The 12,352-nt window shown below is 39.7% G+C and overlaps 1 protein-coding gene across 2 annotated transcripts in view; it reads left to right on the top strand.

Annotated features, from left to right (window-relative positions):
* MTCL1 (microtubule crosslinking factor 1) overlaps positions 1-12,352 on the top strand; it is a 113,574-nt gene that overhangs the window by 50,249 nt on the left and 50,973 nt on the right. The window lies entirely within an intron of this gene.

Here is a 12,352-nt window from a genome sequence, read left to right as displayed (position 1 = left end):
GAAGTCATTTGGATTTTTGAAATAACTTTTGAGGAATGTTATATTCTAATAAATAGTTCTTTAAAAGCAGTATGTTTTACTGTATTTAATACAATCATTGCTTTTTATTGTTGGTATCATTAATAAAATGTGCATGTTCTTCTGATATCGATATTCTTTACCTGATTTTATAACTAGATTTGGCTAAATAAGGTTTTAAAGACTAGTTTGTCAGCTTTTTATCTAAGAAAGATAAAAGGAAGTGTTTTCAGTAATGACTCATAAACGGGATGGTAGCACCCACTCTACTAACCCTGTATTCCTGTGTTGCTTCTAACAAGTTTTAAGATTTTATTCCTCTATGAAAAAAATCAAAATTTCTACCACTAGTATTTTCTGGTAAATTTTAGAAAAATTTTTTCCACAAACAAATTATGATCACTGAGACAAATTATTTATTTCTTATGTGTAATAGTTGGTTAAAATATCCTGACTTGAGACTAGTGGTTACCAGAGGGAAGTGGGAAGTGGGGAGGTAGATAGGGTAAAAGGGATCAAATATGTGGTGACAGAAGGAAATCTAACTCTGGGCAGTGAACACTCAATGCAATTATATATATATATATGTATGTGTGTGTGTGTGTATACACACACATATATATATATACACACACACACATATATATAAAATATATATGACTTATTGTTGAATTGTACACTTGAAACTTACTGAATTTCGTTAACCAATATCACCATAATAAATAAATTTAAAAATGTATATACTGACTTGAAACATCAATAGAGGTATAATAAAATAAAATTTAAATACATGTGCCACTGTTTTAATAAAGTAAGGCATTTGGAGGAAAAACTTGCTAAAGCTTTGGTCACTGTTTAAATTTTCTTCAAAACATTTATAAACAGTTTGAATCCTTCTAAATGTGTATTTTACAGATTAAAAATGGTACTAGCTAATCTTAGCTTCTTGGCCATAAAAGGAGAGAAAAAATGTATAGTATTGTATACATGGAAAGTGAAATAAGTCATGGGATCTTATGTGACATCCAAAATGTAAGATATGGCAATCCATAGAGTTTTGTTTGGGGTGCTTTGTTATGGTTCTTAAAATAGACTATTTTGGATATAGTTGTTTTTATTGTGGTAAAATATATATACCATAAAATTTACCATTTTAATATTTGTAAGTATATAATTCAGTGGCATTGGATACTTTCACAAAGTTGTGCAAGCATCACCACTATATTCCTAAAACTTTTTCGTTATCAGAAACTCTGCATCCATTAAACAGTAACTCTTTCTCTCCCCCGCCTCCCCAAACCTGGTAACTTCTAGTATACTTTCTGTCTCTATGAATTTCCCTATTCTAGGTATCTCATGTAAATGGAATTATAAAGTATGTGTCCTTTCTGGAGGGATTTGTCTTATTTAATCTAGTATAATGTTTTCAAGGTTCATTCATGTATCAGATTTTCCTTTTTATGGCTGAATAATATTCCATGTGTGTTTATACCATATTTTGTTTATCCATTTATCTGGTGATAGGCCCTTAGATTGTCTCTAAATTTTGGCTATTGTAAATTAATGCTTCAGTGAACATTACTTGTATTCATTTGAGTCTCCAATAATTAGTGTTTTAAAAGGTATCTTTCTGTAGGGTGAGATTTTCAAAGAAAAGGTGTAAGGGCACATTAATGAATATCATCCACATGTTGTCATGAAAACCAGTTCTTGGGGGTGTATTGTGCAGTCTCAGCAGTTCAAGCTGACCATATGCCTATGGACACTGCAAACTCAAAACACAGTGTCCATCAGTCAGAGACAACCACCTGGAAAACACACAGTGACATGTTAATGAGATAGAGATGTCTCTGTGGATCCCTGTGAAGAAATCATTACTACTAAATAGTTCAGCATTAATCGAAGAGGAGGGACATCACCTCCAAGGAGGTGTCCATCAGAATGACCAAGGCGATCAAGTCCTCTCTTGACTGCAAGGGAGAAGAGGAGCAAATACAAGATTATATGCAGTGAGTGGCATGTTACAAATGTGGAGTGAGGAGAAATAAGTTAGTTGATGAAAACCACATGGCTTCTGTTCTTGTGGACAGATGAGGGGGCTACCAGGAACCCACTACAAGGATGGAGATGGGAATAATGTCGATGCAGCTGAAACCGAGGAATGAGAAGGTATCAGCAACAGGGTGTGGTGAAAAACATAACAAGTGGGGACCCTCTCTGTGGGTTAGAGACAATGAGATCTACAAGAGACAAGGCAAGTAGGATAGAAATGTGAGAAGAGATGACACAGGAGGTTAGGTGGGATGTGTATGTCCTGCCCCTTCTCAGGTCTTGAAAATGTGTCTGCGCCCACCTGTCGTCACAATGGCTGCTTCTGTGTATTCCTTCTCCTCTTTATCCATTTCATTCTTAATTATTTTTTGGTAGCTAGAGTCTTCTCTACATTTTATAGCCTGAAATAACCTGCTAACTTCACAAAGAACATCTCTACCCTAGAATGTTAATTCACAATTAAGCCCATTCAAAATGTCCTAATTTCTAACAAAACATGCAATATCTGCCCAGAGTGAAAGAGACCTTGTGACAAGACCTTGTGTCCATTTCCAGTCGTGTGGAAGAAAACAGACCCGAAACCCAGAAATTATCAGAAATTATCGGGGTGGTGAGAAATAATGAACGAGGAAAACAATGTCCAAGAAAAGAACCACACCATGGAGAGGCCCTCCTATCCTAGCACAGATGCGAGGTCGGCTGGCAGCTCCCACGAGGGGCCGACGTGGGACACGTGGGTCCAACTTGTTAGAAAGGCCTGAAAAGTGCACACTCGCTTTTCTCATTTTTTTCAACTGGATGTTGGTTTATATCCAGACAAAATTTCATATATTTGCTCATCTGGCTCATGCTATGACCAAAAAGGACGTCTTTCCAGCACGTTCCATTTCACACTCTGGGTGCTTCTCAGTTTCCATCTTAAACCAGGCAGAAGCTGTTGTCTGGAAGAGGTTTTTGCTCTTTATATTCCTTTCTTCTGCTTCATGCTTTTACTTATCCTTTGGTTCAGCTGGTCTCCCTCAACCTTATTATTCACTTTATGTTAATATGTTAAAGAAAAACCTTGTCAGTCACAAAGACAAGTGCCTCTCCTTTGAAAATTGGGATCTGCTAGGATGCGATAGCAGGGGAGGGTGTGCGCTGTCAGCATCTTTCTCCTTGTAGTTTGACTCATCCTACACATTGTGTGCGAAGCCTTTTTTTTTTTTTTTTTTTTGCCATTGGCTCTTGGCATACTTAATTGCACTGTGAAAAATCTGACCTACTTATCTCCCTGAAATGATAGAAATAATGTTCACTTAATATAAAAGAGACTTTTTTTGTTAACATTTCTTTTGTAAATTATTAACCGACGATAGTAAGATATTTTCACAGTAGGTTTTATGTGACCTGTGATATGAATTTTGAGTTCCAAATTCCACTCCATATGCAAAAAAGAATACATAGAAACCACATAGATGAAAAAATTTAGACTCCAAACACATTTCCAATGCAGAGTGAAAAAGACATTTCTGTAAACATTGGGTTTTTTCCTAGAGAGAGAAGAAAGCGGGAATAATTAATAATGGCTCTTACTCTCTACTTTGCATAAAAAAGAGGGGATAATTAGCATTTGAAAATATTAACCAAGGAAAGAATTATAATTGTTTAGCAGGCCAACATCTGCTTTTTATGACTACCACTTATTAAGCATATTACTTCATTTAATCCTTACAAGGACCCTTTATACAAAGTAGGTATTAATATTATTCCCACTTTTAAATAAATCGAGGCACCAGGAGCTGAAGGGACTAGTCCAAGCTCACAGGCCATGAGTGATATGCCTGGATTTGGACATGAATGCCCTTGTTTCCCTTTGACACATGTAGTTTACATGCATTCACATGCTCACTGGAAATCTGAAAAATTCATGAAGACGCCGGGCGAGTTTTAGAATAAAGTTTATTACCTAGTGCAAAAAAAGTTATTTAAATTTTCAGAGTTTTTCTAGAGCCATATCTGTGAAAGCTTTTAAAAACCAGTTAAAATTACACATTAAACTGTGAGAGATCTTAGGTGCTATTACTCCAGATAACAAAAAGAGAAAAAAATAAAATGCCAAAAGGAGAATCAAAGAAAAATTGTGGAGTACAGAGATGTGTGGCCAGAACAGTGTAATGCTGACATGAAGCATGAGCTGCGTGACAAGCAGAAAAAGTCAGTGGGAGGAAAAATAGCCTTTCCCCTGGCACTTTCCTATTTGCAGGATATTTGCTACTTAAATCTCTAAGAGACTCTTTCTTTGAATGCCAGTTAATTTTTCGAAGCACTTTTGTATCCCCAAGTAAATGTTTGCAGCAACCAAGCATGTGCGCCTGAGTAAGGGGGAAGCAGAGGAGGTGGGAGTGGAGGGGACTGACCCCTGGCTGCCGACTTTCCTTCTAGAAACCTGCAAAAGAGGTGAAGACGTGAGAAGGATGGAAACATGATACAGCCACCAAAGACATGTACAGTGCTCTGGTGAACCAGAGGGGCGAGAGATGACTGACTGAACAGATGGCAGACGGGCAAAGCAAAGATACCTCAACTCCAAGTCACTGTGTTCTCGGTGGCCTCATCCCTGTGCTTCAGAGGCAGCTGTGGTATGGTTGAGCAGAACCCTCCAAAGTGAAGTGTGACTTTCTCCCTGCACCTCCTTGGATGCATAAATACTTTTGCAAGACTCAGTTTGCTCCTGGTCAGTGAGGGACCACAATTCCTATTGTCCATTCTGGAAAGTGCATATGGCAAGGTGCTGCACACACTTGAAGTATCCTACCCTCCTCCCATGGTTCCCCTAGGGGATGCATCCCTCTTTGCCAACCCAATCTGCTTTGGGTGGGAGTGATTTTGTTGCACAGTAGAATCAGAATCTAAGGGGTGGAAGGACTTGAGACATCTGCTTTTATCCTTGGACTCAGAAGTAGGCATGCAGGCTTGTCAGAGATGAGCGATTTGTCCGTCCCAGTGGGGAATGGCCATGGAGGCTGCATCAGGGAAGGAAGCAAGACAAAGCTTTCAGGCAGAAGGTACTTCCTGATTAAGCCGCTTTTACTCTGTCAACTCAGAAACCATTAGAATCCAGCTTGATTGCACAAATGAATTTACGTAAAGCCCAGGGAGGAGCCATCCTCCCAAAGTGCTGCCTTGAGTCTGAATAAAGGACACCCTTGCCCTTCTCTATCTAGATGAAGTCTTCTAAATCTTTATAGCTTCTTCATAAAGATATAACAATATCTGCATTTTCTCACACCAGTATTACATGTAAAAAACTGGTTATAGATTTGGTGTCATTTAGAAGACAAAAACTAGAGTGATATGGCTATAACAGCACAAAGCAGATTCCGCACACAAGAAACATGCACTAATGAGCAATGCAGCCCTGCATTTCGGCAGGGCCATGCTGTGGAGGAACACCTAACAGGGCCACTTCCTTCGTTCTCATCGAGAGTTCTGTCCGGTGAGCCCAATCTAAGATGCTCCATTCTCAGGAAGGCGCGACCTGTTGGAGCTCTTTGTGGGAGAGGAGCAGCTGTGTGTGTGTGTGTGGTGTGTATGTGTTAGGGCGGGGACATGCTTCAGGGCTGCTGGGAGAAGCTCCTTGGGCCCTCATGGTGGCTGCTGTGCTTTAGCTGTTGAGGGGCTGCAGTGGAAACACACGGTCTGGCAGCTGATTATGCTTTTAAACACTGTCTGGGATGTTCTGTCTGATCAGTAATATATGCTAGCAGAAATATGCATGGTTTGGGGTGTCAAGCATCTTAGCCCACGTGTTCACAAAACAAGACAGGACCACAGGTGATAAAACTGGCTTCCTTGCTTTTAATCACCTAAAACCATGGCTGTTTTTATTTTGTAGAATGCTGGCTCCTAGCCCCGTCCTCCTCAGGGCAGGCTGGGCAAGGTTGGGCAGGGTTGGGCAGGGCTGGGCAGGGCAGCCCCTCCCCTCTGCTCTGCCTTGTGACCATCCTTAGCCCAAGGCCGCTATTGTTCCTGCTGTGATGTTGTACTGGGCCCCGGTTACCTCCTGCTGGAAGCATGTTTATTTCCCAATGCTCACTGGCTGGCACACCTCAGAAGGCAGGGCTGGCTAGCCCCTTCCACAGCATCCCAGCAGCTCTTGGCTTCTAGGGGTTTCTCAGGTTGCAAGAGCAAGTGGCATCCTGCCCCTCGCCCTGCAGCTCAGTTACTGGTCTTGCCTAATTGAATCATCTGCAGTTCCCTGAATGGTAGTGGAAGCTGTTGGACAACTGAGATAGGCTTTTGCTCCATAGGAATCATGACACCACAGGCAGCATCACCACATTCTCCTTAAATCACTTCAAGTGTTCCTTGGTGTTAGAGGTGGGAATCCAAGTTGCCACGGCCTGGATGGAGAATTGTTGAAGATTTACCCAATGGATAGGGATGGCTTTATGTAGAATGCTAACCAGAGATATTTTTGAGATTTCAGAGTTTTTTTTATAGATGGTTAATAAAGCGGAGCGGTGGCTCCAGATAACAGGGCTTCTCGGCCAGACATGGGTCAGCAAGTTGGCCTCTGCCTGGTGGGGGAGCCTCTTTGAGAGGAAGCCATCAGCCTGGAAGGGTGATTAGAATCTCAGATCCATTCGCTGTCCTCAAATGTCCATTAGGCCCTTCTTTGTCTTCTGTGTGAAGATCTATTTGATGATTCCCCAGCAGCCCAGAGCTAATCGTGCCTGAGGGCTAATCTTCCAGCTTAATTTCCTGTTCATTTCTGTCTCACTTGAGGGCCCACAGTTCATCAGTCTTGTCCATTACTTCCAGGGCGGGCTAGGCTAAGGCAACGCAGTACAAGGCTTAGTGAGGGTGTTTGCATTGTGAGTCAATTCTATTGTCCTTAAAATACAACATATTTTCTGATTTGGAAAAATAATATATATTAATTTTTACTATTTCGTAGAAATGCAAAAAGTCTGTAAAGAAAAACATGATGTCGCCCATAATTCTACTGCCCGTTGATAAGACCTGTTAGCATTTTAGTATATTTGCTTCCAAACGTTTCAAAGATATTTAATCTAGGTGAGATTAAATTACATTTATGTTTTATTTTATCTTGAATTTCAAAGATTAGCATTTGATAAAAAATTTCCCATGTCATTTAAAATTTTTAGTAATCATAATTTTTAATGGCTATATGGTATTATGTTAACCATTTTCAGTGAAACTGGAAACTTGTGTGCATAATGTTTTTCTTTCCAATATTATGACAATTTTTAAACATAGTAAAGCTTAAAGAATTTTATAGTGAACAGCTGTATCTCACCACCTACATCCTGTAATAACATTTTACTAGATTTATCACATATCTACTTATCCATCTATTTACCTATTAACCCATCTTATTTTCTAACACATTGAAAATAAATTGTAGATACTAATTACTTTCTCCTAAATACACATTAACTAGAGCTTAATTTTTGGTTATACTTTTTTTGAACTAATTTGCATATACTGAAATGCACAGATCTTATGAGGTTTACATTCACTGAGCGTTGACAAATGCCTGCATAAATTTTCACAGTAAAATAGTGCATGCACTCTATTACTTAGAACAACATTCAAAGTCAAATTAAAAGGTCCAAAGGGTGTGGTGGCAGACTTTTATGAAATAGTATCACACGTAATTCAGAACTTTTCATATCGTCTTCTGTTTGAAAGCTAAACGAATAAACAAAAGTACTAAATATTTTCTCATGTTACATGCACCTGAAAAAATATGAGTGATGAATTTTCTCTGAAAAGGAGGTAACGTTTTAATATACCTTTTTCTGTGTGTGTATTTTTTGACTTCGCTTTATTTTTCAAAGTACTTCTAATTCTTGTATTATCTCATTAGTCTAAGGAAATAATTTGCCTCTCCTGATGGACTGGTATATTTCTTTCCAGTAGACCAGTGGGAGCTAGAAACAGATTATTTAAAAACAAACAAACAAACACCCCCCCCCCCAAACCTTATCTTTAGTCTGACAGGCAAATGGTATACATTTCTATCAATTTTGAACTTTTATGAATGCCCAATGTCCACTTACTGGTCACTTAGCAAGTGAGTCAGTAGAGGCTTCTGAACAGTGGATTCTAATTCGATATTTCATATAAGCCTGGTGGTGTTTCTGAGTGCTGGCATGGATGTTCACGTTGAGAGTCGGGATTCCTATAGTTTTGGGGAAGAACATTTTGGTTTTGGTGCAGTCATCATTATGGTCTTGCAGTGGTCATTTTTCTTTTTACATACTAATAACTTACAGTTTTACTTTATCATCTTATGTCTTATTTTGTCATGTTTTAGTCGAGGCTACTATGGTGTAGTATGCTTTAGCCAGCAATTTTCTATCACTAGGTCTCAAGATACATGTCTCTAAGGTTTAAACTGAATCAGCTAGCCAATATTGCAAAACAAACATGTGTCATATTCCCCCAAATGTGCACGTGCAGCTACCTGTCATTTTTATCATCATGTTCTTTATCTAGGAGAAAGTGCCATTTGACAGGTCGGGTGTGCTGGAAGTCTCTCTCTGTCCATCCCAGGTGGCCCTCATGGCCTGGACGGTGCTGCTGTGGCCTTACTCCTCTTAGTCTTGTAACCTATATTTTCCTTTTAATATATTTCCTGAATTTTGGCTGCTGAGAATCCCAACCCGGCTGACTTTTATGACTGTACCTTTCTTCAATCAGTGTCTCAATACCATTTTTCTCCTTTTCTCCTCATTTACGTTGTGGTATTTTGTCCTCTGATAATAGTTTTCTGTCTTTTCCAAATAAGGCCTTTTGCGTCTGCAGCCTCAGGTCCTTTCAGAAATCATCAGAGTGCCCACAAATATTTTATGGCTATGAGGTATTGGGTGAGAAGAGCAGTTTGCAACTGTTCCTAGAATAGTTCTTTGTGCTCTTTCGCTAAAGAAAGAAGAGACTCTTTGGATGAGAAAACTCAGCAATTTGGGGCTTAGCAACCTTGAGAAAACAAAAAGAAAAACAGCCCAAACAGGGAGACTGGGCTGTGGAAGCCTCGAAGGCAGCTCTGAGGACTGAGGCTGTGGCTGGGAGCGAGGGCTGGAGGCAGGGTCAGGTTGGTGCCCCATCCCCGAGTTTGGGACACCTTGAACCATTACCTAACTTATGACTGTATTTTCTTGTCTGTTAATCAGTGATAATAAAATATGTTTCTTGGGGGTCTCATGAGAATTAAATTAGATTAGATGTGTAAAGAAAGAGTTTAGCATTGCGCCTGGCACTCATGAATGCCCAACCAGTGGTAGTTGTTAATACCGTGTTAGCCTCCCAAACGGGGCTAGGTGGATTGAGGGATTGGGGTGGGAGAGGGTTCCCTTTATGGCCATGGAAGATTTTCTACTGAATCTGAGAATGGTTTATGTTTATTGAGTCCTGAGTGTAACTGGTGCAGCTGACTTCAGCGGAGTGCTGTGATTCCATGGTGTGAAGGGGACCAGTCTCCCTGAGAGCTATTACAGGGGCGACTGGGATGGGGGGGACAAGAAAGGGGGGAAGGCATCTTCTACCCATAATTCTATCACCTGAAGATGATCACTAACATTTTGATCTACGTTTCTGCCGTCCACTCTAACAAACACATGTTATACATATGTATATTTATATTTTACCAGATATAAATCGAAGTCAAAATAGATGCTGTTTGTAACCTATATTTTCCTTTTAACATATTTCCTGAATCTTTAAATAGTCTTCAAAAACATTATTTTAATAACCTCCAGTATTCATTTACTGTTATAAAAGGTACTGTGATGATCATTCTTACCCATAAATGTTTGCAGATATTTCTGCATTTTTCTTTAAGGTACATTCCCAGAGGTGGAATTACTGGGTCATGAGGTATGCATTTGTCAGGCTGAGTTGCCCACCGGAAATGCTACAGGATGCCCCTATTCTGTGTGGTCGTGCTTGCCCCCCTAGACACTTGCTAACATTGGGTGTTATGCTTCTTTTGGTTTGTAGATCTCGAAGTGAAAAAAATGGTATCTTGTTTTAATTGCTAATTATGTGTTTCTTGGCCATTTGTTTATTTTCTTATTAAGTTGGTTTTCCTATTGCTTGTAAAATATTACTTGTCTATCTTGTGTTAGAAAAAAATTTTTCATTTTGCCATTTGCTTTTTGATACTGTAAATGGTTTCTTTTGGTATATAAAAATTAAAAATTTCACCAATCCATTTGATCAGTTTTTCACTTGGATGTTTTGGCTTTTGTTTCTGTGTTTATAAAGGCCATGCCCCAAGAACAAATAAAAATTTATACCTTTTCTTCTTAGTTTATGATTTCTCACATTCAGGTTTTTTAATTCATCTGGAATTTTTTGGTATATGGTATGGATCTCACTGTTGTTGTTGTTGTTTTTCCTGTTAGACAGTTGTTCCCCCAACCTATGCCAAATAACCCATTTTTTACTGTTTTAAAATGCTACCTGTGTCAATTGTTAAAATCTTACATACTCTTGAATTTATTTCTGAGCTTTGTTTTGTTCCATTGATCTAATCTTGTACCAGCACCAAACTGTCATATAATATTTTTATATCAAATAGTACAAACCTACTGTCATTATTCTTCCTTTTCAGTGTTCTTGGCTGTTTTTACCAATCTATTTTTCTAGCTCAGAGGTCAGCAAACTTTCTGAAAAGGCCACTTACTTGACTCTACTCTTATGGCACAAAGCAGCCACAGACCATAGTAAAAAGGGTTGCGCTTCAGTAAAACATACTTACAAAACAGACTGTAGGTTGATTTGTCCTGAGAGCCATAAGTTACCAACCCTGCCATCCTCTTACCTTTCTCACAAATATACAAAAAGTACACACACACACACACACACACATACACGGTATATATATGTACACCTATTACATTCTATATGGTATATATATATGGAGAGGGAGAGGAATTTAATTAAAATGACATCATATTTATACCATGATTTGTTAGAAGATTCACAGGACTCAGAGGCAGTTTGCATGCAGGGCTCAGCAAGAGGAAAAGACCTATTAGGCAGGCTTAGGAATCTGCACAAGCACCCTCTTGGCTCCCTCCCAGCAGGAGGGCTCATCCAGACTGTGCTCCCTTCTCCAGCACCTAAATGCAGCAACTATGATTCTGCATGGATTTTCAGAGACTTCTGTCTCCACTTCTGGCTTTCATCTCACTTCTAGGTAGTTTTATTGCAGTGTGTGCATAATCTCCTTTTCATTCACGGAGAGAATGTGATGCAATGTGGGGTGGCTTGCAGAAGGCAGGCTTGCTGCACTCACCACCTTGATTGCTACCATAGTCCCAGAATTAAATCCCTTAGGTTAAAGCTTTGGGGACAGTTTCTCTCCCTGCTTTTTTATTGTAACTTTTCTCTGTAGTGAACCATCAGAAGTGTTCATCTCACTCAGCTCATTCAAATCAAAGAAACTCCTTCACTGCAGTGTGAAAAATCTTGGAAAACCTACTTATTATGGGTAGAAAAACTCAAGCCCTTCTTAAGATTTGCTTAACTTGACCTGCCAGAAGAGATTGGTTCTCTTTGTAGTTTGACCCTGCTTTTGCCAAAGGCTAAAAGAAACAAAGCCACTTCTTCCAGCAGAGTTTCAGAGATTAGCTTTCACACCCCCTCCCCATGCTGATTCTAAAACTATCTCATCCTTTCTCTCAGTTACCTTTTCCCGCCCCCCAGGACTTCAGCTTCCTAGAGGCAAAGGGGCGGCTAGAATTTTAATTGTTTCTTAACTCTGAAATTCATCCAATAAATGGCATGGTCTAGGCTTCCATGAGTGAGACACTTAAAATGTAAACAGAACTGAGTTAATTAACCTGAGGTCTGACTGTGACGCAAGTGGCTTGCATAGGAGCCTCCTTCCCAGATGTTTTGGTGTGTGGGTCGCAGCAAAGGAGTGAAGCAGAGAAGGCTCTGAGCCCTCCTCAGATGAGCCCCCAGAGAACCCATGTTCACACCTCCGTTAGGGTGCAGGTGAAGAGGGGAGGGGGCGGTCATCAGGGAGAATCTCTTCCCGTTCACGAGCTTGCCAGGGTCTGAACGATAGCCAGCAAGTCTTAACTTTGCAAACTGCTTTCTTCCAACTTGTCTCAGGATTACACAAATCCTTTCAGGTTTCAGGTTCCTTCAATTCTTCCCCTAGAATGCTTCTTGCTCCTCTTCCGGTCTGGTTCTTTCTGTCTTCATACTTTACTGTAGTAGGAACTGTCTTGCCTCTCTGTTATTCCATTTCAGACAT

Source organism: Pteropus vampyrus, unplaced genomic scaffold, assembly GCF_000151845.1.
Source record: "Pteropus vampyrus isolate Shadow unplaced genomic scaffold, Pvam_2.0 Scaffold122, whole genome shotgun sequence".
NCBI lineage: Eukaryota > Metazoa > Chordata > Mammalia > Chiroptera > Pteropodidae > Pteropus > Pteropus vampyrus.
This window is presented reverse-complemented; position numbering and strand designations above follow the sequence as displayed.